Here is a 27,262-nt window from a genome sequence, read left to right as displayed (position 1 = left end):
AAACTCATGACTGTAGCACACATAAACCAATCAAATTGCATGAAAATAAGCTTGACTAAGTTTGCAAAAATGTCAAGAAAAAGATATGTCTATAGTGAAAAATGGATAAAAATAAATAAAGGCTCCTGATTGGATAAAATAAGATCATTCGCTTTTAACGAATGCATAAGTTTCCTGCCATGGCAGGAACTAATAAAACTATATGGAAGCATCTTGGAAAAAGGTGCATGAGAATAAACTAACAAAATCTACATGGACATATTTATATACTATTTCTAAATGAGGTGCATTTTACAATCATACACTATTATCATTCATGTAGTCCCCTTTTCACACTTTTTGCTCTTATTGAAGTAAATGTGCTATCAATTGGGTACATTGAAATTATTATTTGGCATATTTTTCATATTAATCATCAAATAAAATTAAGTTTTGCATCTATAATTGTAATTCAAGAATATTGTACCCTGACATTTGTAATTTTACTAATGACATTGCATATCCATAATTTAATCATACAGTTGTTTGTTTCACTATTATCAAATCTAGAGCAATGTGAATAGAAAAGATTGCAATAAAACTTTGAAAATACAATTTCTTATCAGAAATCAGAGTTCCAATAATATTTAAATCTTATCTATCTTACCAAATTCAATTTCAATTACATGGAAAATCACTTATTGAAAGTGTTTATAAAATAGATTGTTAGATAAATCATTATTTAAGATTTCTACACAATTTAGATCTCCACAAAGATTCAAACCCTTCATAACACGAGGATAACTATATCAAGAACGTGATAAATCAATGTAATTATCATCCCAATATTATCCTCCACTACAAACCAGATAAAATATTTAGCGACTGTGAAGATGTATAGCTTGGAACAGATAGTTGTAGCCCTAATTGCAAGGGGTGTGACAACCAACATAAACCAAATAGTTACTGTGAGCCATGGATATTCTGGTCCCAAAAGCAGGGATGCAGCTATACCATATGCTAGCAGTATTGCAAGTAAGGCCTTCATAACAGCCATGAAACAAGTCTCAACCAGGGGTTTGTCTTCCTTGTTTCCAAACACAGCAAACAAGAGTAGAATTGTTGCTCCAATAGAAGTACCAAAGCCACTGCATCGGCTACGAAGAACACATGATAGAGAAGTATGAATAAACTGTATTCACTCCGTAACATGAATGATTATTTTTCAGTGGATTTGAATTTCCAAGGAAAGGAAAGGGAGCTGCAAAACCAGCTGCCCCAATTAACACTGAGATCAATGAAATTATTTCAGTTTTCCACTTTGATTTGGATGTTGCAGAATTTCCTAACAGTATCTCGCTTCCCATCTTGGCATTGCGGGTTGCCCCGTGCTTTTCAAGAAGCTTTTGTCCTACAACAAAATATATGTGAAATAAGTGCTTACTATCTAACAAACTCCTCAATCAAAATTAATTGTTGTTTGATAACCAATTCAATGATTTTTTTGATATTAATGTCTGGCTATGATAAGATTAAGGGAGTGATGTGATAAGAACTGGGGAAGCATGATAAGTCTCAGATTGCTTTCAAATGGCTATTACCTGGTCGAATGTCTATTGTTAGATAAAAGAAAAGATTTTCAAAATAGGGAACTTTGTGAGAGGGACTGGGCTGTCCATCAAATATTGTGAACCAAACTTTGATCCCGACAAACAAATGATTGATGAGCTACCCATATGGATAAGACTTTCCAATCTGTCCTCAGAATACTGGGATCTTGAGACTGCAAGTTATTTGTAATTAGTTGAAAAAATTCCAAGTGGGTGATAACCAAGAGCATAGGACATATGGGATGTATGCCAGGTTGTGTATTAAGATCAAACCAATCCACCACATCCCAAAGGAAATAGAAATCACAATGAAGTGGGGGTTCTGATGAAAAAGGGAGGAAAGAGAAGATCAAATTGAGATCTATCAAATATGTAAATCAAAAGGACATAGAAATGAGGAGCATTGACAGAAAGTAGGGGAAAGAGAAAATAAAAACAACCACTGGACTAGCTCAGGTAAAGATAATAGTGAGAAGCCGTACGGTAATGGATATGTCGAAGTTCCTAGGCAGCAAGAGATCAGGGTCCAAACTGAGGATAACATCAAGAGGAACTCCAATTAGAGCCAGACATTGAGGGCATTTTAGAAAGGAACAATGGATTGAATCTAAGAATAGGGTGATGCCCATGGAGCTAGAAAAATAGAAACTGAGCTTAGAAGAGAAAGAGAACATAAATAAAGACTTGGCAGAAAGGATTTTCCCTGGGAGAGGACAATGAAGAAGAGAGACTTTGCAAAAAAGGGAGAGGAAGAGAAGGAAGATGGAAAAATAAGAGATAGAGTCAGAAGTAGGAAGTGAATTTAAAGGAGATGAAGAAGGCATCTTAGAGGAGGAATGACAAGAAAACATAATCTAAATAGTAAAAGTCAACACTACTAAAAAGAAAGAAGGGCAGTAAATCTAATTAAGGGACAAATGAAATTGAGATTAGGGAATGAAGTGTCTCTTCCCAACTCACAATGAGCTCCATAATATGGAATTTAAAGTACATTACAGCCCCTAACAAGAGGTCCATGATCAAGCACCAAATTGATCAACCCAAAGAGGATATTGTGATTATGTCGTCAACAATATTGTCCAAAGAAGCAATAGAGCTAATGAAGAATGCAAACGATGGAAGAGGGGCATTTATGGAGGCTTTGGAGCATTGAGGTGAATAGGCATCATTTGGAACCCAAATCAGATCTCAATAGAGCCAATTGCTAGAGAACAAAATTGGCAATTGATCAAAGATAAAGTGCATTGCATGCAGGATGGCATGTTCCCAATTAACGTATACAGGCTAATCAAAACTATTGTGAAGATGGATTTGTGGAAGAGATTTTCTAAAGTAAAATACACTCTCTAGGGCCATAAAATAATCCTTGTGAGGGACTTTAATGCTTCTCTAACAGGATCAAAGAAGAAAAGAGGATCAAAAACCACATCCCAAGTGCAGATGGGCTTCCTAAACTTTGTTGACAATAACCCGCTTTAGAACATGGTCCCAAATAATGGTTTATTCACATGGAACAGAAGGAGCTTCACATGTACTGCAAAAAGGCTAGACAAATTTCTATTCTATGGAGAGTGGGATACAGTTGGTGCGATGATGGAAGCAAGAATCTTGCATGTCTGTCTCAGATCATTCTCCGGTCTCTCTAAAATTCACACTAGATGTGACTCAAACTAGATGCCCCTTTAAGTTCAAAAATATGTGGCTAAAGGAAAGAGATCTGAAATCAAGCATCTGGAGCTGGTGGCCAGAGGAGCCATATCACAAAGGGTCTTGCCTGTTGTCATTGACAACAAAACTGAATTATGTGAAATTACAACTCAGAGAGTCGAACAAGTGGCAAAGAGAAGTTGAGAGAAATTAATAGAAAGATAATAGAATTGGGATGAAATCATGAATGCAAAAGATTTTGGTAAGGAAAAGTGGTTGCTACACCAATATTCTGAAATTCTAGCAAGAGAGGAGCTTTTACAGAGGCAAAAATATAGGGAGGCGCAGCTACAGAAAGGCAAAAAAGTTTAAGACTTCTTCCAAGATACAACCAAAGAAAACAAGAGTTCTAATTGTATTGTAGAAATAACACACTGGGATGGGCATACGTTGTCCACAGAACCAGAGATGGGGAAGAGGCAATTAGATTTTTTGAACTACTGAACAAAATGGGGAATGTAGAAGATAATGTCAGAGAATAGATTGTGAATGTACCCCAAGATGATCTCGGAAGAATATAATAGGAGTATAAGTTAGTAACCATGGAAGAAGTTAAAAGACCATTTTCCAGCTAGTGAATGACAAAGCCCCAGGGCCAGAGTACTTTCCTGCCAGCTTCTTTTATTTTTTCTGGGACATAATGGACAAAGATCTGATAGGAGAAGTGGACAAATGTAAGAGGACGAATGTTATGCTTAGGGACCTTAACAACATATAGTTACCTTTTGCTCTAGAAAAACGTAAGACAATGAATAACTATAAACCAATATCACTTTGCAACACAACTTATAAAGTGATTTCAAAAGTGATTACCAACAAGTAGAAGGATGTTACTAACGAGATTATCTTTTAAGTACAAAGTGGTTTTACCCAGAGTAGATTGATTTTAAAAGGTATTGTCATTGCCCAATGAGGGCATTCAAACTATGTTGAAAGCCTAACTGGAACACGTGATTATTAAACTCACAATTCAAAAGGCTTATGATTAAGTGGATAGAAATTTCTGGTCTTGGACAACTTTGGCTTTAGTAAGGATTGGATTAAGTGGATGCAGAAAGTTGCACCTCAATCCCATGATCCTCAATTCTTATTAAAGACATTCCTCGTGATTTCTTACATTCAACAAATGAGCTGTGGCAACAAGATCAGATCATTTATGTCCATTTACTTTTATCATCGTGTTTGAAGTATTGGGTAGGAGAATCAAGTAGGTTGCTGCTATATGGAAATGGCAGAAAATCAGAGTTTGCCCCCAACATTGATCTGATCACTTATCAACAGTTCACAAATGACACCATGCTTTTGATGTTTGCTAGTAGGAATGAAGTTGTAAAGCTTAAGACAATTTTAGAATGAAACTGCATGGCTTCATGCCAAGGAGTGAATTAGAATAAGTTAATTTTATCTTCTTCAAAACGTATCCGAGACACTAGAGGGAGATTGCAAAATCCTAAAGTTTAAAGTTGCTAGATTTCCTCGTAAATTTATTGGATTGCCTCTTTTTCTAAAGAATGAATAGAAAAAAAATTTGGATTCAAGGCTAGTGATTGGAAAGGGAAATGGCTAAGAGTGGTAGGAAGAATTATCATGCTTCAAGTTGTATTTGCAGCTCTACCAAATTACCTTGTTCTATGCATTAGGATGCCCAAGAAAGTTGGTGACATCTTGAATCTAATCATGTGGCAACTTTTATTTAATGGAAGAGAGGACCAGAAGTGGATTCCCCTTATTAAATGGGAAAGCATCTTTCAAGGGGAGTCAAATTGAGGAATCTACCCTACATGAACTTTATCTTAGGGACAAAGCTTACGGAATATGTTCTACAACAATCATCAAAAATGGGTGTGATTACTTCAAAGAAGCTACCTAGACTCATCATGCCCCACTAGGATTCCCATAGCTCAAGATCTTTCGAAGGGATCGTCAATCTGGAAATTTATTGAGTCATGCAGAAGCATCATCAGTAATCATGCAACTTATAACATCAAAAATGTTTACAAGGTGTCATTGTGATAAGATTCATGAAATCAGTATGAAACCTTAGACACTTTTAAGAACATGGAGCCGGTGAAGCATGTTCTATTAAAGCAACGGGGAAACCCATTGATGTGAGTTTTATTCCACTACAACATGCAGAATCAAATACTTAGTATTCCAAAATGCCACACCAAATTCACAACTCTCTCTTGAAAAAGAATGCTTATATGCTAGACAACGTGTATGGATTGTGTGATCAAATGAGACAACCTCAAGGTTCCTTCTTATTGTAGACTTTCACTCAATTATAATGATGTAATATGTTGGTTATCACAAAGGGACTTACATTGTTCATTCAACTTGACTTCAACTTCTTCCCAAAAAAAAAGTTGCAAAGAGATGAGAATTTAGAAAGCTATTATATTCCTCAAATACAAGAATCTATCGATCTAGACTTAGTTTAACCATCAACATCAACCAAGCCATTGTAATCTCATAAGGTAAATGTAACATGTTCAAACTACCACCATTCCATTAACACCATACATCACTGCATATCAAAGTGCAAGCAATAATTGAAGTTAGTTCATAAATATGCCATTCAACCACACAAGACAAACTTACAATCAACAAGCAGCTAATGATTTGCTCTAAGCGAGTTCACCAAAGATGCATCCAAAATATCTTTTATTCAATTATCACTATTTCTAACCAACATAAAGGAATTTCTATTCTAAGTGAGGAAATATAGAAATCATGCAATACTCCAAAGCCACACAAGTAATCCACCATGAAGACCAACAATGAATCAACAATTACTTTGATAGAATTATGGCAAAAAACTTAAAAAGTTGCCTCCTACACTACTATAAAACTAATTCTAATCTTAATCTCCTCACAAAGGGTGCTCCCCTTAATAACACAAAGACAAAATAGAAAATAGAGAAACAACGAAAATCTGCGGGAACAAAATGTGGGCTTCTTATTATCTCCACAAGTGCGGGATTACAAAATTCAAAAATACACCATGCAAACCCACATGGGCACCTTCCTTACAATATTCAACAAGATAAAGTTGTGAACCACCACCCAGAACTGCCCTAGACAACCTACGGACCTTCCTTATATAGGCATTTTCCACAGCTCGAGAAGGTTCTAGACATTTAGCCCTCACTCTTGAGGCCGACCAACCTCAAGTTATATTATTTTATTACATTTTACTACATAAAATTGGCTCAAGACAATTTACAAATTACATTTTTGGATGGCCCAACTTCTAAGACTTTAACTTACAAACAGTTGACCCGATTTGCTATTATAACCCCTTTTTGAAAATGGCAACTCCTGTCCTACAACTACTTATTGCACAAGCGTCCATCAAGCATCATGAACTAGGTTGGATGCCAAGAGTCAGAAACTCGTGTTTGCTAGATACAACAGTCTTCACAAAGAATACCACCTGATCGATGTTGAGACATCTCGTCTCATCTACAGTCGAGATGTAGTCTTTCATGAGCAACGAGGACCATTCATGCATGTTTCTCCTATTCCTAATCCAATAGACCAGCCTATGAAGGCTCATGATTTGGGAGTTCGGCTTCCATTAGGTCCACCTGATGGGAGGGCTCCACTAGCTCCTACAGCTCTAGTTATACCAGTGATCCCTATATAGACACCTCTAGCTTCTCTTGCAGAATCACCTCAAATTGTAGATGCTTCACGTGAGTTTGATCCCGATCCTTTTGATGAGGAACCTGATCATCAAACCTCTCCTAATACTCATGTTAGTCGTTCTCCTCTCCGGCCTAAGTGGTGGGCTAAGACACTTGTTGATATTCGTAATGATGAGCTCATTGATGGGAGAACTACTTGGAAAAAGAGAAAAACTACAGAGTTTATTAACTTCGCTCTCATGGCCAACATTCACAGTGTGTTTGAACCTCAAACATATTCCGAGGCTAAAGGAATTCAAAGTGGGAACAAGCCATGACATCCAAACCCCAGTGTTTGCTGAAGAACAACACCTGGGTCCTTTCTGATCTTTCACTGGGGAAGAAACCCATTGGCTGCAAATGGGTCCACAAAATCAAATACAAATTGGATGGTACTTTGGATAAGTACAAAGCTCGTTTAGTGGCAAAGGGCTTTTCTCAACGTCAAGGCATTGATTATGAGACCTTTACTCCTACTGCAAACATGAGCACCATCAGATTAGTCCTAGCCATAGCAGCATAGTTTGGCTGGAAGGTGCATCAAATGGACATCAAGCGTGCTTTCCTGACTACTGATCTTCATGAAGAGGTTTACATGACGTAGCCTCTTGGTTTCAAGGTTGCTAGTAAAGACCATCAGGGTTTTAGATTGGTAAAAGCTCTTTATGGCTTGACGCAGGCCCCTTGGGCATGGTACATCAAAATTGATAAGTACCTTAGTGATCAAGGCTTCAAGAGGAGCTCTTCAAACTCAAATCTATACATCAAGACTACTGATAGTGACATCATCCTTTTGGTTATTTATGTGGATGATTTGATCATCAGTGGCAGTTTGGCATCTTTGATTCAAGGAATCAAACAAAATTTATGCTAATCTTTTGATATGACTGACCTTAGGCTCATGCATTATTGCTTAGGTGTTGAAGTTTGGTAACAGTCTTCTGGTATATTCATCTCTCAGTCCAAATATGTCAGGGCCCTGTTAGACAAATTTCATATGCAGGATTGCAAGCCTACATCTACATCTATGGAGAAAGGATGTCAAGCGTGCTTTCCTGACTACAGATCTTCATGAAGAGGTTTACATGACGTAGCCTCTTGGTTTCAAGGTTGCTAGTAAAGACCATCAAGTTCTCAGATTGGTAAAAGCTCTTTATGGCTTGATACAAGCCCCTTGGGCATGGTACATCAAAATTGATAAGTACCTTTGTGATCAAGGCTTCAAGAAGAGCTCTTCAAACTCAAATCTGTACATCAAGACTACTGATAGTGACATCATCCTTTTGGTTATTTATGTGGATGATTTGATCATCACTGGCAGTTCGGCATCTTTGATTCAAGGAATCAAACAAAATTTATGCTAGTCTTTTGATATGACTGACCTTAGGCTCATGCATTATTGCTTAGGTGTTGAAGTTTGGCAGCAGTCTTCTGGTATATTCATCTCTCAGTCCAAATATGCCAAGGCCCTGTTAGGCAAATTTCATATGCAGGATTGCAAGCCTACATCTACATCTATGGAGAAAGGTCTCAAGTTATCAGCAAAGTCTAATTATCCTTTCATTGATGATACTATATATAGGCAACTAGTAGGCAACCTCGTCTACCTCTTTGCTACTAGGCCTGATATCAACTTCGCAGTTAGCTATATCTCATGCTCTATGATAGCTCCTAAGTTTGATCATTGGATGGCAACAAAGCATGTGCTTCATTATGTAAAGGGCACTTTAGATCATGGACCTTTGTACTCTCAAATTCTAATCCTAAACTCAGTGAGTTCACAGATTCAAATTGGGCAAGCTTTGTTGATGATAAAAAGTCAACTTTTGGATGTGTTCAGTTTGAGAATCGGTGCAGTCACATGGACCAGTAAGAAGCAGCAGGCAGTTTCGCTCTCCTCTATAGAGGCCTGAATACAAAGGGATTGTTAAGGCAGGATGTGAAGTTGTTTGGCTTCGTCGAATGTTTGGGGATATGTAGATGTCACCAACACGACCGACTACTCTGTTTGTTGATAATGAAAGCGTTATCAAGTTAGCACAAAATCCAATCTTTCGTGCACGAACCAAGCATGTGGATGTTCACTGTGATTAGATACGATAGCTAGTTGAAGACAAAACTATAGATTTGCAGTATGTTCCTACCACATATCAAACTACAGGCATTCTCACCAAGCCTCTTGGTCTTAATAAGTTTGTCAAATTCAGAGGATAGCTTGGTGTTCTAGACAGATTAACCATTAAGGGAGGGTATTACGATAATAGATAATCGTCTATTATTAGTTAATGGTAATCTATTGTAAATATCTAGTTAGCTTTCACTTTTTTAGGTTTCTCTGTTAGAATAGAATGTTTCTATTCTTTACAATCGTTTCCAAAGGAAACATCGATTTATTCTTTTGTATATATTGACCTTTTGGTCTCCATTAATAACGAGCAAATATTTTCCAATTACTTTCGTAGTAGGTTTGACCTCATTTCAAAGCCATTTAGGCTTTCAAAACTAAGCCAGAAGTTTTTATACCAAAAATCCATACAGAAAATCTACAATAACTTCACAAATACATATGATATGGCAATGAAACTCATTTGGCGGGCTCTTATATCTAAGATGAACCTCCACCTATGAAATTAGATCATTTTGAGCTCAAAAGACCAACTCAGTAAAAATATTAAGTCTCCACAAATAGCAACTTTGCACTGAACTCTGCAGTAAAATAGCCCTTATTGAAAAAGACATAAATGGAAATATTTTTGGGTAATGCAAGATTGCCCTTATACCCAAGATGCTCCCGCATCATCTCCTCAATCTAATATCTAATGAGTTACAAATGAGAAGGCCTTTTCCTTTTATAGTGGTTCAATTACAATGAAGGGTCAAGATCAATTCAAGATCAAGGGCCAAGATTGTGTCGATGCTGACCTACTCTACCTAACTACTACAAGCATTAAATGCTCATCCAATTACATGAAGGCACCACCATGTGGGCCAATAAGTAAATTATAACGCTTTGAGAGCCAAAGAGAAAATAGATTATGTAGAGACATGATGTGGACTCCACATGTACACTTGGTATAATTTGATTGATTGTGCTTGAACATGTGCAACTAGAGCCTTTTGATTGGTTGAAGATGAGTGGGTGCCACCTCATCATCCTTATCTCATAGATTTGATCAATTCTTTGTGAAGGGAAAATATTTCTTGATACTCAACATTATGAAGCCCTCAATTGTGATGGCATATTCCCACATTGCTTCATTTTCTCAAATTTTCTTCATTTTTTTGAAAAACTTATCATTGTCATGATTTTGAACTTGCTTATACTTACAAACTTGATGTCTCTTTCGATGCCTTGACCTTGATCTTCTTGAAGTGATGAAGTATTTTTTATGTAGCTAGATCTTTCAAAGTAACCTTAGATTTCGGAAGGAAATTCAAGTTCTGATAACTTTCTTTCAATTGTAGGCTTGCAAATTTTTCTCTTCCCCATTCTTTGTTTTGTACTCCATCTTGATCTAGTTCTTTGAATTTGCACTTTCAACTTTGAGCATCATCTTTCTTTTCGTTGAGCATCTTCACCTATCCTTCTTGTTTGAAGCTCCTTTTACAGGCATCAAGGAGTAAGCCTAATCCTGGGGAGGAGGTGATACCAATCCATGTGTCTTCATTTTTAATAATGTGTTGAGGACTATTTTAGGACTTTGATGTGTGTGTTGGACTATTTATAACGATTTTTTGTTTCAAGAGTTAATATTGGTCAATGAATTATGTGGATAAGCTCAATGGTTAATGTGATATGTTGGTATCACGAGGGGCCTTACGTAATTTTCTCAAGTCAACTTGAAACAATATTGGCTATGGGAGCTTTCAAATGATATGGCTAAGAGAACAATTTTTGAGGCGATTTTGGCAATATGCAAAAAGCAAATGAGAATGAGGTCTAAATATTCTAAGCTAATCCTAAGAACTTGAAAGATGAATACTATTACAATGAAATGTACCAAACTTTGCTTTGCCAAATTCAGCTACACAAAGCTGGTGCAATCTTCAAGGGTTGGGAAAATAGTTTTCATATCCCAATGAATACCATCAAAACGAACAAGTCCATTAAAGAAGTAACGAATCAACGCAATGGCTCATATCCAACCTTACATTGTGTGTAGGAATCACCAAAGAACAAAAGGTATGAGCAAGTCGATTCTACCATAACAATATGAATCGGTTTCATCTAAGTTCTTGAAAATAAATCTACTCTAAGTGAGGGAACAAAGAGAACATGCAAGCACCAAGATACATCAAGAAATCTCCAAATTTCAATGACAACTTTATTATCTTAGTAGCTCACAAGCAACAATCTCCAAATTTTCTCTTTAGAAATGAGTAATGAGGCCTTTGTATAGGTCTCAGATTACAAGGAGAAGCTTGGATTGAAACAAAACTAATAAGGGTTGGGGTTGGGAAAAAGAATCTACAATTGATGTATGGGTCCACACAGACCGATCAAGAGGAAACCATTTCCTTAGTGGGGTAATAAATGCCCACTATGTTGGCCCATTCAACAGGAGAGGGGAGAAATAAATGCCAACTATACATTATATGCTCGTCTCCTAAGAATAGTCTATCTTGATTTTGTTTCTTGAATGCTTGCTTCTTAGGTTACTTGCGGTTATATCATTCTCAATCATCCTTTGCGTCAACCTTCTAAGTCGAGTGGAATCTTCATTGAAATTTTCAAACATCTCCTTTGCCATGATTATTACACTGTATCAGCAGGCAAAATCATATGCTTTTCCTTCCCTGATCACTCCACCATCGGCCAACATTTTCCTTAGAGTTTCCATTAAGGCTTGCTAGTGTGAAATTACTTCATCTTGAAAACTATGTTCATCATCCCATGACTCATCTGTCTACACGAAGTCTTCAACAAATTTATATGCCCTCTCATATATCCACACCAAGTCTTTGACAGATTTATATGCACCTCTCTAGATGTCCTCCATCCGCCCTTCTGCACTTTGGAAGATTTGCCTCATTTTCTCAATACCTTCCACTCACTCTAGTGGAAGAGCTGTAGGAAGAACAAAGGTGTAGTGGCCCTCCCAGTTGCTTCCTGCATGACATCCTGATGGTTGTGGCTTCAGTAGTAAGTTGTGTGAGTGCCTTTGTGCAGTTAGATGAGATGCCTTGTGATGCCTTGTTTTGGCTCTGGATGTTCTTTGTTGCCTTACGTGATTGGTTTATATGGCTTACAATTATTGGATGGTTTCACTAATGTATGTGCTAGTGATTACTGGATTATGCTTGTATTGTATGATTACCTGTGAAAGGTTGATACCTTCAGGGTGTTCTGATTTATGTCATTGCATCAGCAAGTTGCTTTTTCCCTTTTGCCTGGTTCAGAGAAACATTGTGTTGTGGCTGGTTGCATACCTGATTGAGGGTGCTAGACCTTTTGAGGCTGTGATTGTGAGCTTTGTGGACTCTCTATGCTCTTGGTCATTGAGCTCTAAGATTGATTCTTTTATGATGTTTCCTGGCTATTCTCATGTTATGATTTTACAATAACATTATATGATGCACTTAATTACTGTGCATTTAGTATTTAGTTCTGATATCACTATTGATGTTATGGTAGTACTAAGTTATTTCATATCTATGAATATTTTGAATATGTACATCTGATTGTGATTCCATGAGATGTACTGACTGATGGTTGTTCCAAAGGTTTTTGGGATGTTTGGTTGACTTATTGAGGTATTTGTCAGTGTTGTGGGATTATGATCATTTACCATGTTTAAAATGTGATCAAGATGTTACTACTATTCATCTATAGTATCATTATTTATCATGTACACAGATATCTTATTTGGAGCTTTTCATGTTATATTGTGCTGCTATTGCTGTTGGATATGTTTCATTGATATATGCTCATATTGTCTAAATGGTTATTTAATGTTTTCATGTTATTAACTTATTTATATGACATGCACATCGACGATTAGATTATGGAACAACCAATGTCGTGACATTCTTTGTCTGATCACAGCATTAGAACATCATTATTCCATTGGGCATTTTATTATTATTATAAGTGATTTGGTTACTTATACTATGAGCAGCTGCAATTGATGATTGTGTGTTTCAGTGAACAAATAATAGACATCATCCTACCTGAGCTGCAACATTTGAGTGTATTTATCCTTGGCAGTGGCACAAGAGTAGTTTTACTATCCTTCCATGATTTAGCCAATATTGTCCCTATATGGACAATGTATCTATAATTGATTTCGAACCTTTAAATTATTTCAAAACAGTTAATTAAAATGGAATCTTACTGGGTAAAATATTGCCAAGTCAGCCTGTATGGAAGGTCGCACCTTATCAAAGGCATCTGCTATATAAGGGGGACAGGTCAGTTCATTTTATACCAAATCAAAACATTTTCCTTCCTCTGTGTATAGCCAGCAAATTCATCTTTAATTGACAAAAAGACTCCAAAGGATTAGCAATGAGCTTCCACTTTTGGAATCATTTTTGGTGTCGAAGGTGATGACAATGCAAAATAAGAATGTTTTAATGCCATAGCAACTCGAATTCTTTCAAAAGAAATTATTATTTTCTTCGTGATTATAATTCAAATTTCTTGCCTTTTAACTCAAGATCTCATACTTTAGAGTGTAGGAAAATTCAAAATTTTAATCTTTGATTAGATTAAAATTAATTGGGACTAAGTTGGATGAGTTAAGATTAATACTTAAAAGGCCATTAACATGAAATTAAGCTTAAGTTATTGGGGAAATTTATTGAAATAAATAAAAATCAAATTTGAGACTTGATTAATGATAATGAATCTTCATTAAAAAAAGGAAGTATATCCAACCAAATGCAATTCAATTTAAATGGCTTCCCTTTTAGTTTTAATTTTCTTTTATAAATAATTAAAATATCATTTAAAAGAAGAATTTAGACTGAAATTCCAATTTCATTCTTTCAAAATCCTTAAAAGAAAATAGGGAGTTAAATAAATTGGATAAATTGTTTTGATTTTAATTATTATTTTTAAGTTAGAAAATCTTAGTTAACTAAAGAAGTAAACTTACGCCAATTAATATAAAATCACCTTTAGAACTTTTTTTTAAAAGAAATTTAATTAGAGGAAATTTTGAGTTATTTCCAAAAACTTGGGCATGAAATTCAACAAGGCATTTAAATGAAACATTTTCAAAAAAATTCTTGTCGATTTGAATTCAAGTCTAACGCCCATATGCTAATCAGAATTCTTAACTCGAGAGTCTAGAGGATAATTTATGGTGGTAGAAAAGAGTGTGTCGGGAGCTAAGATTGGGAACATGAAGGAGAGGCAAGTTCAAACGAAGGAGGACACCGAAGAGATGACACCAAAATCACTTTTCACTGAAAAGCATAAGAAGATTAGAGAAACTAGCCTCAATGTCTTGACATGATTCAATTGAGACAGAGGATAACAAAATAAACAAATTTGAAGATGGCAAAGATGACAATGAAGAATGAGATTGTTTATACAGTGGCCTTCCCTCTCACCATGGAATCCATCGAGTTGGTCATCGAGTATGCAAAGAACTACAATGTTCAAAAGATAGCAGTTGAAAGTGGAGAAGAGAAGCATATGCCTGTGATATCAATTAAGGCTATCCAAATGGTTTTCGACATACCATCTCACAATGGAATTCTCACCCAAGAGCAAACTAAGAAGCAGTATTATGATCAAGTAAATGCATCTAAATAAAATGAAGGAACGTATGGTTGAGTTATTGAGCCCTTACTCCAATATTTTGAAGCTAAACAAAATAACTATATCAGATTTCAAGCAAGACATTGCCAACCTCATTTTGATGCTAAGAAGAGGGATGTGAGAACCACAAGGTGGTGTCTTTCAACCTTGGATGTACCACTTCATAGACAGATCTTATTGAGAGAAGTAATGTTTTGCATGGGCCAAGATTATCGGTGTCAACCTTGACCGTTGACTGAAAATAATTTAAGACACCAAGGCATTTTACTTGACATCCTACCGAGTCTACATGTTGGCCAAGTTGTTTATATTTCCAGGATTGAAGCCTTTGGAAAGATGTGGAATCGAAAAAGGAGAGCTCCTAGTGCACGAATGCTATCCACAATTGCATCTCCACAATCACAAGGATTTCAAAATCATCAATGATGTATTTGCCATAAGCATTGTGAGGCAATTGCAAGGAACTCCATATGTGAGGCTCACCAAAAAAGCCAAGAAGCTTATTGAAGAATATGGATCATAGTACATTCAAAATGACAAGTTTGCATACAGTCATTGTTAGGAATTCAGGACATTGTTGGCACTTGGATGAGTTACACAAATGTTGTATTGACGGCAGGTTTTGTCATTGATGACAACATATGTTCCTGTGTTCATGATAGACTCAGATTCTATATATTGCGGGCTATTTATCAGATCAGCAAGGCCAATGGTTGATAGACTTAGATATGTGAGCTTACATGTGTAATAAATTGAGTGTAGACATCGTGTCTATGTTCGCTATGCTTTATGTGATGTTTTGGTTAAGTTACACATTGTTCAAGGAAGACTCCCAGGAGACCAATGTATAGGAAACAATGACAGAGAATTGTAGGTATTTTTGCTATCTTATTGGCGAATAGGAACTAATGCTAGCGAGCATGAAAAATGGTAGAAGGCTTGTCTGTGCAAGTATGTTCGGAAGTTGAAGGCATTTGGATTATTCTGGAATAGTTGCTACTATGTAATGTGTGGTATATTTTACTAGTTACTGATTTTGTTAATCTAGCATGTGGATTATAATTGGAAAATGAAATATTCTTATTGCAATGTGTAGAAAACTTAATGTAATGAATTGTATTGTTTCTTATGAAGGCGTGTATGCCTTAGCATGGCCCTATGTAATTAACTGTACATTGGGGAAGCTCTAACAATCGATCTAATTAATTATTTGTAAAGGGTATAAAGGAAAGTTGTTTTCCTTGTTTGGAAAATATATGCACAGTATGTATGGGATGTATGGTATACATATGATGTGAGCATTAATGTTGGATTATCAGAGAAGAGCAGTGATGATGTTGAATGATTAAGTGGACTTCAAAGGAACTGTTTTGTTAAGTAAGTTGTAGATCAGTCAGTTCACTGAATATGTTATCTTGAAAGTATTATCTTTCACTGTTGTTGGAGCACTTGGACAGTGGGTCTACTTGTTCTTCTCTTCCTTTAACAGGGTTAGAACCTTCTAACATGGGTTCAAGGTCTCCTAACAGATATTTGTCCTCTAACAGAGATTGTTGTACTAAATGAACTGTATCTGACTCCTAACAAAGTCCCATCCTTTCACAAGGATCTTGTTTATTAGTACATTATCTTGTGGTACCATCCCCACCAAGGTTTTCCCTCAGATCAAGGGTTTCCCTAGTTAACAAATCATTGTGTTATGGTGTATTGTTTCTCATTGTTGTGCATCATTGTTTCAAATGTTGGTGATCAGATTTATAAGTTTGGATTTAATCATATTTGTTCACAACTGATTCACCACGCCCCCCGCCCCCCCGTCCCCAGTTGTGTGGACTTTACTTCTTAATAGTCACTAGTGTGGAAAACACAACCAGCTAAGGAAGCTGCTGAGGTATCCAAAAAAACAAGATAATTATCAGGGAGGTAGCAAGACAATCAATTACTCTTCTATGACAGAATCCTTGAGGACAAACACAAGCCAAGAATTACATTTGAATTCAAATTGGGAGATGAGTCATGTCCACCGCAGGTGGCAACTAGGATGGCGGATGGAAAACTTGAATGCTATAGGTTAGGATTCTATGAGTCTAGGCAAAATTTTGATCCCAAGAGGAAGATCAAAGAGCAATTTTATAATTCATCATTGACTTTTACTAATCCCCTTTTTAATTAAGTTACTTTAGAATTTTTCCAATTATAGATAAAGTAACTTTATAATGAATTATTATAAAGTCTATGCAACTTAAGCTCAGCAAGGCCAAAAAAATTTACAACTACAAACTCTGCTTGGTAAGACAATAATCCCCTAGCCTCTATAACTGCTTATGGAGATGGCTAATAGGCAAAATTGTGCAACTAAGTGATCACAAGAAAAATGGGGACATTAAAATTTCATGGAATCTCATGACTTAAACACCTTTTACATTTGTGTTTCCGTTTTGACCATCAATTAGCTTCTTTTCTCATACTTTTCAATTTTCAGTGTTCCCAAGGATGTCTCCATACTCGTTAAATTTCACACCATCTCCCTTTTCAATCGATGTTTAACCATTTTTGCGTATCTTATTGGAGATGAATGCTTTTCAAGTTGTCATGCTAAATTTGAAACTGGATGCTTACTCTATCATTTTGTTCTCTTTCTAGGTGCTTTTCCAAAGGGGCTTTTAACTTGGTATTTCACCAAAGTTCATAGTTTTCAATCAAGAACTCAAAAATTAAAACCCTCAAAGGTTGGAAAATAACTTTTCAATCTAGACTTAGCTAAATTCATTACTTCTCATTTGTAAGCTAGGAGATTGAAACCAAAACTACTAAGAAAACACAAGCAAAAAGGGCCAAGTGGAAAAAAAGCATAGGGAGACCCCATTTGCAATGGAGCTATGTATGAAAGGGTCACAACAGGACTGTAACGGATTGCTCTTGTTTGTGAATCATCGTGTTTAGCACACTCCACCATTATCTTAATGCATTGCATTGCTGGGAGGAAAGTCGTTTCCTGTACAATTTCACTTCTCACCATTCTCCTTACTTTGATGGATTGCTCTTGTACATCTGATTTCTCATCCTTTTCATGTTGACACGTTCAAGGTTGGTGTTATTGATCTTTTTTATTTTGAATTGAGCTTCATGTCTAGGATCATCTCCTTCAAGTCATATTTGAATTGGGATTGCCTTTCCTACCTTGAATTTGATTCAATCCCACCTTTAATTTCAATTTAACTTATCTTTTCATGGCCAACTCGATTGGTTTCCAATTCTGTTTATTTGTTATTAGTTCATCTTTTTTATAGATCGCATATAAGAATTGGATTGGAAATAAATTCCAAGGGTGGTCGTATTAGAATATTTTAGTAACTTAGATTCCTTTACTATTATAGTGATGCAGGAGCATCTTGGGTCTTGGAGCAATCTTGCATCAACCAAAAAAATATCTTATTTTCTATACCCACCTATTGTTCGTGAAGTAGTCGTTGTTGCTTGTAGTTCATGGCATGTGAAGTTAACATCTTGTTGAGGACCTATTTGGGATCTTCATCCTAAGTTCCCAAGCCCAAATCATTCGTATGTCTCGAGTTCTGTGTCATTCTTTGTGGTCTTTGTTTTCCTATGCTTCTCTTCCTGCGAGGCGTGTTGTTTCTTTTGGCACGGTTTTCTAAGTCATGATGGCATGTTGCGAAGTTTGGAGCCGACTCCTTGGACACGTGTAGATCTGCCTTCATGTACACGTCACTTCATGTTTACATTTGCTTTGGTTTTGGTTTACACCTCCAAGGTTGGACCTATAATGTGATTAAACGCCTTACTAGCTGACTTGTGGCTTAGCTGGCTATATAAGAAGCTTGGTTAGTGGTAGTTCAAGGGGGGTAACAATAGAAGAAAAACTAAAGAAAATAGGAATGCGAGTTTGGATTCTTGTCCCATAAACTTTATTGTATATGGCCTTAACCCGGAAGGCCTCACAGCCAGGCATGTTGTTTGATTTCTTCTAATAACTTCAACAATGTGGCGGTCAGTTGCCAAGCCTTATGTTCAATGTGTTTCTTATTAATGACACCTAAGTAAAAGTTTGGAATCTTGCCTTATATACATTGGCTTGTATGTTGCTTCTGTGTGTAACTTTGAGCAGGGGATGTTAGTTGGCTTTAGTTGAGTTGTTGTTGCTTAAGTTAGCCCTTCTCCTTGCGTCAACTGGTATTAGAGCAAGTTCTTTCTTGTGGATTGGATAGTGGAGAACCTTATTAGATTGTTTGTAGGGTGGTAGATCTGAAATCTGACCTATAACTTGCAGAAGGTTACGATCTTGCAGGAACTATTGTCATGATGGTTTGTGGTAAAGGAAATGTAGACAATGCTATAATGGACATGTTGAGGCAGATTGCAACTAGGCTTGAAGGTGTGGAGACAGCCCAGAGAAGAGAAGTACATCTTGAAGATATTAGTGATGAAGAAGAGGTAGCACCTAATCCTAATCCTGAACCTAAAGTTGAACAAGACGAAGAAAGGCTTCTGAGAGTTTTGTCTACAGTGAATGCTAGACCTGTTTTTGAAGTTGCTTGTTACAATGGAAGACTTGAGACTAATGTGGTGTTGGATTGGATTTATGAAATGGAAAAATGTTTTGAGTATGAAAGTAATCTTGAACAAAAAGGTTAAGATAGCAGTTACAAAATTGAACGGTCGTGCATCTCTTTGGTGGGGTCATTTGCCAATTGACAGACAGAAGAGAGGAAAAGACAAGATCAAGACATGGATGAAGATGCTTGGGATGATGAAGAAGTTTCTCCCTACAGATTACCAAGTTAGCTTGTTGAAGAAGATGCAAAATTTAAGGCAAAAAGACATGAGTGTGAAGGAATATACTGAGAAATTCTACAAATTGGATATCAGATCTGGACATATGGATGATGAAGTAGAGAAGGTGGCTAGATATTTGAATGGCATGAGGACATCAATTCAAGATAAGGTCAGTTATGTCAAGATGGATAGTGTGGAGGAAGCATATCAATTTGCTTTGAAGGCTGAAGAAAGATTGGCAAAGAAACATGATCAAAGACATAGAGGAAGAGGTGGTAGATTTCAGAGAAGCACAGGCAGGTTTTATGGAGAAAGTAGCGGATTTGACAATACAGTGCAAGATAAAGAATGGAAGGATGAACCTATTTGCAAAAGAGGTAATTACTCTAGAGGTAACTACATTGGTTACTATAAGAATAACAATAATGGAAAAAGGGAAAAAAGATCTTGGTTTAAGGGTACTTATTAGAAATGTGTAGAAGGTCACAGAGCTTTTGAATGTACTAACTCTAGAAATAAGACTGGAGGTAATAGCAGAAATACTTTGGCTTGTGAAGAAGTCGATGAAACATCTAATGAACCTGAGAATGGTGAGAAACTGATGGTGAGAAGGGTCTTGTCGAACGAGGAAACTAATAAGGAACCTGTTCTGAGGAGAAGTTTATTCAAAACCAGATGTAAAATTGCTAGAAAATGTTGCAAAGTAAGCATGGATAGTAGAAGTTTTGATAATCCAAGTATGCTTAGTTGAGGTTTGATGTAGGAACATCCTGGGTGTAAGAGCAATCTTGCATCAACCAGAAATATTTTCTTTTCAATCTTTTCTATTTTAATAAGGACTAGTAGATAGGGTGGTTACTATTTATGGGAACTTGATATTTTTTGTAAGTCTCTCATACGAGCTTGAAATGTTCTCATTTTCTACATGAAGGTTCATTTTAGACTTATCAGCCTATCATAAAAATCTCATTGCTCCAGCTTAAGTATTGGAGAAGTTATTGCGGATTTTAGGTGGAAAAATTTGTAGAAAAATCCTCAGACTCACCGTTGGAGCCCTTAGAGTGCCTGGATGAGGTCCAAAAACTCGACGGAAGGGCACTAGCATAGTTTAGAGTTTGTAGATCATGAGCTAGCATTTCTGAAAAGTGGTTATAATAGCCAATTGGAGCAACTGTTTGAGAGTTATGGCTTTCCGAAGTTGAGCTACCGAAATTTCTAAAATAATTTGTCAAAGATGTATTTAGCCGACTCTATATGTATTGTTAGGGTCAATCGGCCCTAGGTATTAAGTTTGAGCATTTACAACCTTCCCGTGCGGCATAAAATTGTTTGTTTAAGAAAGGCCAGAACATTGTCTAGGAGAGCTCTAGGTGGTAGTTCGCAGCTTAGTCTTGCAGATTACTATAATGAAGGCACCCATGTGGGTTAGCATATTGTACTTGTGAATTTTTTAATTCCGCATTTGCGGCACAAATAAGAAGTCCATTTTTAGTTCTTGCATTTGTTGTTGTTTCTTTGTTTATGTTATGTGTTTATGGTATTAAGGGGAGCACCCTTCATTAAAGTTAATAAGTTTGCAAGAGAAATGAAAGAACGGGATGTTTGCTATGCTTTGATTCCAAGGAAAATTGAGAAACAAGATGAGTTAGAACATGCACCTGAGATTGAACCTTTGTTGATAGAATTTCATGACATCATTTTTGATAATGTACTGGATGGTTTGTCTAGTATGAGAAGTATAAGTCATTGTATGGATTTGATACTTGGAGCTAGTTTTCCTAATAAAGCACTACATAGGTGAACACATTAGTTACCGGATTTCTGCCCTAGAGGCTAGATCCGGATCCAGATCCGTCGCTGGATTCGTCTAGATTCTTCTAAATATATATATATATATATATATATATATATATATATATATATATATATATATAATTTTTTGAATTTTTTTCCTATTATTTTCTTCTAATATTAATGGATTTGATCTATAGATTCATACCAGAATGATAGATTCATACTATGAAATGATTTAGAATCATAGATTCATACTTTGAAATGATTTAGTTTTAGAATTATGTATATTTCTCTCATTTTTTAGTATGATCATAAATTCATACTATAAAATGATTTAGAATCATAGATTCATACTTTGAAATGATTTAGTTTTAGAATTATGTATTATTTCTCTCATTTTTTAGTATATATATATATATATATATATATATCCTCCATGAATCATAATTGGGAAAAACAAATTACGAATCCATGGATCCGATTGGCGTACCCGAATCGAATTTGTTTCACGAATCGGTAACTAAGGTTAACACTGATGAGAAGATTGAGCTGAACAGACCAATTACAGGAATTGCTTGACAAAGGTTTGATTACGGAAAGTTTGACTCCTTGTGCAGTACCTGTTGTGTTGGCACCTAAGAAAAATGGAAAATGGAGAATGTGCATTGATTCTAGAGCTATAAATAAGATAACAGTGGAGTACAGATTTTTTTGCCTAGGATGGATGACATCATGGATAGCTTGAGTGGAGCAAGGTATTTTACAAAGATTGATTTGAAAAATGGATATCATCAAATTAGGATCAAAGAGGGAGATGAAAGGAAAACTACTTTTAAGACTAATGAAGGATTGTATGAGTGGTTTGTTATGCCTTTTGGTTTAACTAACGCCCCTAGCACTTTCACAATGTTGATGAATTAAGTTTTGAAAAGATTTTTGGGTAAGTTTGTGATTGTATATCTTAATGACATCTTGAGGCTCAGTAAGAGTAAACAAGAGCACCTTGAACACATTAGACAAGTATTGCAAAGATTGAAGGAGGAAAATTTGTTGATTAACTTAAAGAAATGTTCGTTTATGAAAGAGGAGAATGTGTACTTTGGTTTTGTAATTTCAGCTGATGGTTTGAAAATGGATCCTGGAAAGGTGAGAGTAATTCTTGATTGGCCTACACTTGAGAATGTTGGAGAGGTAAGATCATTTCATGGATTGGCTAGTTTTTATAGGAAGTTAAAAAGAAATTTTAGTTCTATTTGTAATGCTATGACTGAGACTATGAGAGGAGATAAGAAGGATTTCAAATGGACACATGGAGCACAAAGGAGTTTTGAAACATTAAAACAAAAGATTGAAAAATTTCCTACACTTGCCTTGCCTGATTTTAGAAAAAAAATTCAAGTTGAATGTGATGCTAGTGGAAGTGCAATTGGAGCTGTTTTGAGTCAAGAAGGAAGACCTATAGCTTTCTTTAGTGAGAAATTGAATTATGCTAAGAGAAAATACTCAGTTTATGACCAAGAATTTTATGCAATCGTTCAAGCTTTGAAGAAGTAGAGACATTATTTCATACCTAAGGATTTTGTATTGTACACTGACCATAAAGCTTTGCAGTATAAGGGAAGTCGGAATAAGTTGAATCAAAGGCGTATGAAGTGGGTTGAGTTCCTGCAGAATTTTTCCTTTTCATTGAAGCATAAAAATAGAGAATTGAACAAAGTTGATGATGCATTGAGTCGAAGAAGAAATTTGCTGACAAAGATGAGAGTCGAGGTACTTTGTTAAGATGACTTGAAGTGTTTGTATGAGACTGATCTTGATTTTGCAGAACCTAGGAAAGCTTGTAAGGAGCAAACAGTGAGTGACAAGTGGACTAATTATTCAATTCAAGAGGATATGTTGTTCAAAGGAATTCAGTTATGCATACCTAGAAGCTATGTCACAAGGTTCGAATTCGAATTCGAGTTCGACAACGATGAAATTCAAGAGAAGTTCGGTGAGGCCAAAAAAAATCAAAAAAAATTCGCCTTATATAAATTTCTTTTTTTTTAAATATAAATATTAAATCTAAAAAATAAATAATATTATGTTAAATTTCTATATAATATGAATACATTTTAAAACATATTCCTATTATTAGATTTTAAAAACTTAATTTAAATATTACTAATATATGATAAGAGTTATCTTAAAACGTAACCATATTATATAGATTTAAAAAACTTAATTTAAATATTACTAATATATTGTAAGAGTTATATTAGAACTTTTTATACTAACATAAAATATATTATAATCTAAATATTTAAAATATCAAACTTTAATATATTTAATAAAATACAAATCAATTTTTTTTTAATAATTTAAAACATAATTAAGGTAGATAAATTTATATTTAAATACTAAATATTATAATTTAGGTCATATATTAAATTCTAAAATATATTACAAAACAAATTAGAAGATTTAATAGGAAGATGCTAAATTTTTATTTTAAAACAAATTTAAAAGAAAAGAAAACTTAAAAATTAAAAATGAATATTTAAATTAAATCTAAATGTTTAAACTTTGAATTTAATTTAGATATTTAGAGTCAAAAAGGAAGTCGACGATCATTTAATCTATCGAGCAAGATTATAAACTTCAGAAATATTTCCGTGGATGGAGTTTGAGCTTCTATGCAGGTTATCATTTACACTTATCGCTACTTGACATGAAAGGGCACTTATCGCTGCTTGACATGAAAGGGTCCTGCGAAAATGATTTTTTAATATATTTTATTTAAATAATCAGTACCCTGTCGAATTTAGCGATGAATTTTTGCGATTTTTTAGCAAAGTTTTGAAGTTCACTGAATTTCGAACTACATGGTTGAAATCCGGCGAACCCTGTGACAAAACATAGAAGATCTATGAGAGAGAAAATAATGGAGAAACATAGTGGTGGACTAGCTAGACACTTTGGGATTGATAATACTATGAAACTGATTGCAGACAAATGCTTTTGACCATAGGTTTACAAGGATGTGCAGAGAATGATTAGAGGTTGTAGAATTTGTCAAATAGAAAAAGGAACTAGTCAGAATGTGGGATTGTATTCACCTTTACATGTACTTGATAGACCTTGGGAAGATGTATGAATTTTGTTCTTGGATTGCCTAGAACTTAGAGAGGTAATGATTCTATTTTGGTAGTAGTTGATTGGTTTTCAAAGATGGCTCATTTCATACCTTGTTAGAAGACCTTTGATGCATTACATGTAGCTGAGTTATTTTTCAAGGAAGTAGTAAGATTGCATGGTTTGCCTAAGACTATTATTTCAGATAGAGATACTAAGTTTACAGGTTACTTTTGGGGAACACTTTGGACAAAGCTGGATACAGAATTGAAGTTTAGTTCTACATTTCACCCTCAAACAGAAGGACAAATTGAGGTTGTGAACAAAAGCTTGGGTAATTTACTGAGATGTTTAGTTGGAGATAAGTTTGCTAACTAGGAATAAGTTTTAGCACAAGCAAAGTTTGCATACAATAACTCTGTGAATAGAAGCACTAAGAGGACATTTTTTGAGATTGTTACTGGATTTCATCCTAAAGGAACCACAAAGTTGAGAGATTTACCTACTAAGACAAGGATAAGTGTTGAAGCTAAAGATTTTGCAATTTTCATGAGAGCTTTACACGAGGAAGTTAAAAGGAATTTGGAAGACCGTAATCAAAAGTATAAACAAAGAGCTGATAAAAGAAAGAGACGTAAATCTTTTGAAGTTGGTGATGAGGTTACGATTCACTTGAAGAAGAATAGATTTCCGGTTGGTACCTACAGTAAGTTGAATAATAAGAGCTTGGACCTTGTAAGATTCTGAAGAAGTTTGACAGTGGAAATGCCTATGAAGTGGAATTACCAGAAGATATGACTATATCACCTATATTCAACATTTGCAGATATATTTGCATTTTATGAGTCTAATGATGAGGATGACAATAACCCAGATTATCCTAGAAAGCAAAAAGACAACATTGAAAAGATTCTGAATAGCAGCGTATGCAAGAGTACCAGAGGAAAGGACTACATGGAATACCTAGTTCAGTGGAAAGACAAACCAAATGAAGATACTTCAAGGATTACACAAGCTGAGTTGGATCTTTATGATTCAAGTCAGAATGAGCCGTGCCTAATGTGGACATCAGATCTTTATAAACCCCAGGTGTTTGATGCAGGAGCATCTTGGGTCTTGGAGCAATCTTGCATCAACCAAAAATATATCTTTTTTTTCCTACCCATCTGTTGTTCGTGAAGTAGTCGTTGTTGCTTGTAGTTCGTGGCATGCGAAGTTAACATCTTGTTGAGGACCTATTTGGGATCTTCATCCTAAGTGTGCAAGCCTTGATCATTCGTATCTCTCAAGTTGTGTGTCATTCTTTGCGGTCTTTGTTTTCCTGTGCTTCTCTTCCTACGAAGCGTGTTGTTTCTTTTGGCACAATTTTCTAAGTCATGATGGCGTGTTGCAAAATTTGTAGCCGACTCCTTGGACACGTATAAATCCGCCTTTATGTGCACGTCGCTTCATGTTTCTATTTGCTTTGGTTGGACCTATAAAGTGATTAAATGCCTGACTAGCCGACTTGTAGCTTAGCTGGCTATGTAAGAAGCTTGGTTAGTGGTAGTTCAAGGGGGGTAACGATAGGAGAAAAACTGAAGAAGAAGATAGGAATGCAAGTTTGGATTCTTGTCCCATAATTACAATAGTGTGGCGGCCAGTTGCAGAGCTTTATGTTCAATGTGTTGCTTATTAATTACACCTGACTAAAATTCTGGAATCTTGCCTTATATATACATTGGTCTGTATGTTACTTCCGAGTGTAACTCTGAGCAGGGGATGTTAGTTGGCTTAAGTTGAGTTGTTGTTGCTTAAGTTTGCCCTTCTCCCTGTGTCATATAGTCTCTTAGAATCTTTTGCTAATTTTAGCCAGCCTTTTTTATTCTTTAATTAATGGGCATGTAGACTTTATTTTTTAATTACAAGAACCTATTTTATTTTTAGTCATCTTTATTTAGACAGCTTTACTTTGTTGTTAAAGTTTTTCTAAACTCTATATATACTTTGTATACAATTACACTTTTCAAATTTTCATGGTATCTAAGGACTTCCTATCACCATTTGTGACCTCAAGAAAATCAGAAAATTGTCATACGCAACCTAAGAAAGTTGTGTTTTTCCCTACACTCAGTTTTGTCCGAGTTTTCCCACCATCCACAAATGCAATCCGTGATTTTTTCATTTACTTACATCTACGTGTGAAATGTCTTTTTGCAATGATTTTTAACTTTTTTTTCCACAGGTTTTCATGTTTTACACACAATTTTGTCTACATATTTAAGCTTTGAAGACCTGCACCTTTCCATGAAGGTCTGTGACTAGGGTTTCTAACACAAATTTTTAGCATTAATGTCTCTGAGTTTTCCTCTGCATCTTTTAGTGAGGGGTTTATGATTAATTTTGCTAGGGTTTGGATTTCAGCCCTTATGTAAATCTGCTAGAGTTTGAAATTCGACCCTTTGTAAAATCCAAGCAGGGTTTTCTATTTTTGGAGGCATTCATACCTTGATTTTGAGAAAAAAAGTTCTAACAATTATTTCAGGTTCATTATCACTTATTTTTTTGCTTTAGTTTTTCAGTGTTCTGTCTTGGAAATTTGTGCTAGTTAAATCATCACCTCTGCCTCAATTTTTGTGCCTTCATAGGGTTAACTGGCAACCTCAAAATTCGTGATGGTATCTTTGACCAACAGAGTGTTGTAAAGAAATCAGTGGTTCCTACAATTACAACACCTAGAAGCAGCGCATGATGGCAATATTTGAATATTGATGCCTAGACAAGATTCTTTTGGGTACAAAAACAAGTCCTAAAGATGTTGGAGA

The 27,262-nt window shown here is 35.5% G+C and overlaps 1 long non-coding RNA gene across 1 annotated transcript in view; it reads right to left on the bottom strand.

Annotated features, from left to right (window-relative positions):
• Nucleotides 1-623: 623 nt before the first annotated feature.
• The window catches only part of LOC149563296 (uncharacterized), a 33,853-nt gene continuing 7,214 nt past the window's right edge, over nt 624-27,262 (bottom strand). Inside the window, exon 2 of the long non-coding RNA XR_016363552.1 lies at nt 624-1,390. This is a non-coding gene — a long non-coding RNA (uncharacterized LOC149563296). The remainder of the gene's footprint in view (nt 1,391-27,262) is intronic.

The sequence above is a fragment of the Cupressus sempervirens genome, chromosome 4 (genome assembly GCF_028749045.1).
Source record: "Cupressus sempervirens isolate cs-2001-9-10 chromosome 4, ASM2874904v1, whole genome shotgun sequence".
Lineage (NCBI taxonomy): Eukaryota > Viridiplantae > Streptophyta > Pinopsida > Cupressales > Cupressaceae > Cupressus > Cupressus sempervirens.
This window is presented reverse-complemented; position numbering and strand designations above follow the sequence as displayed.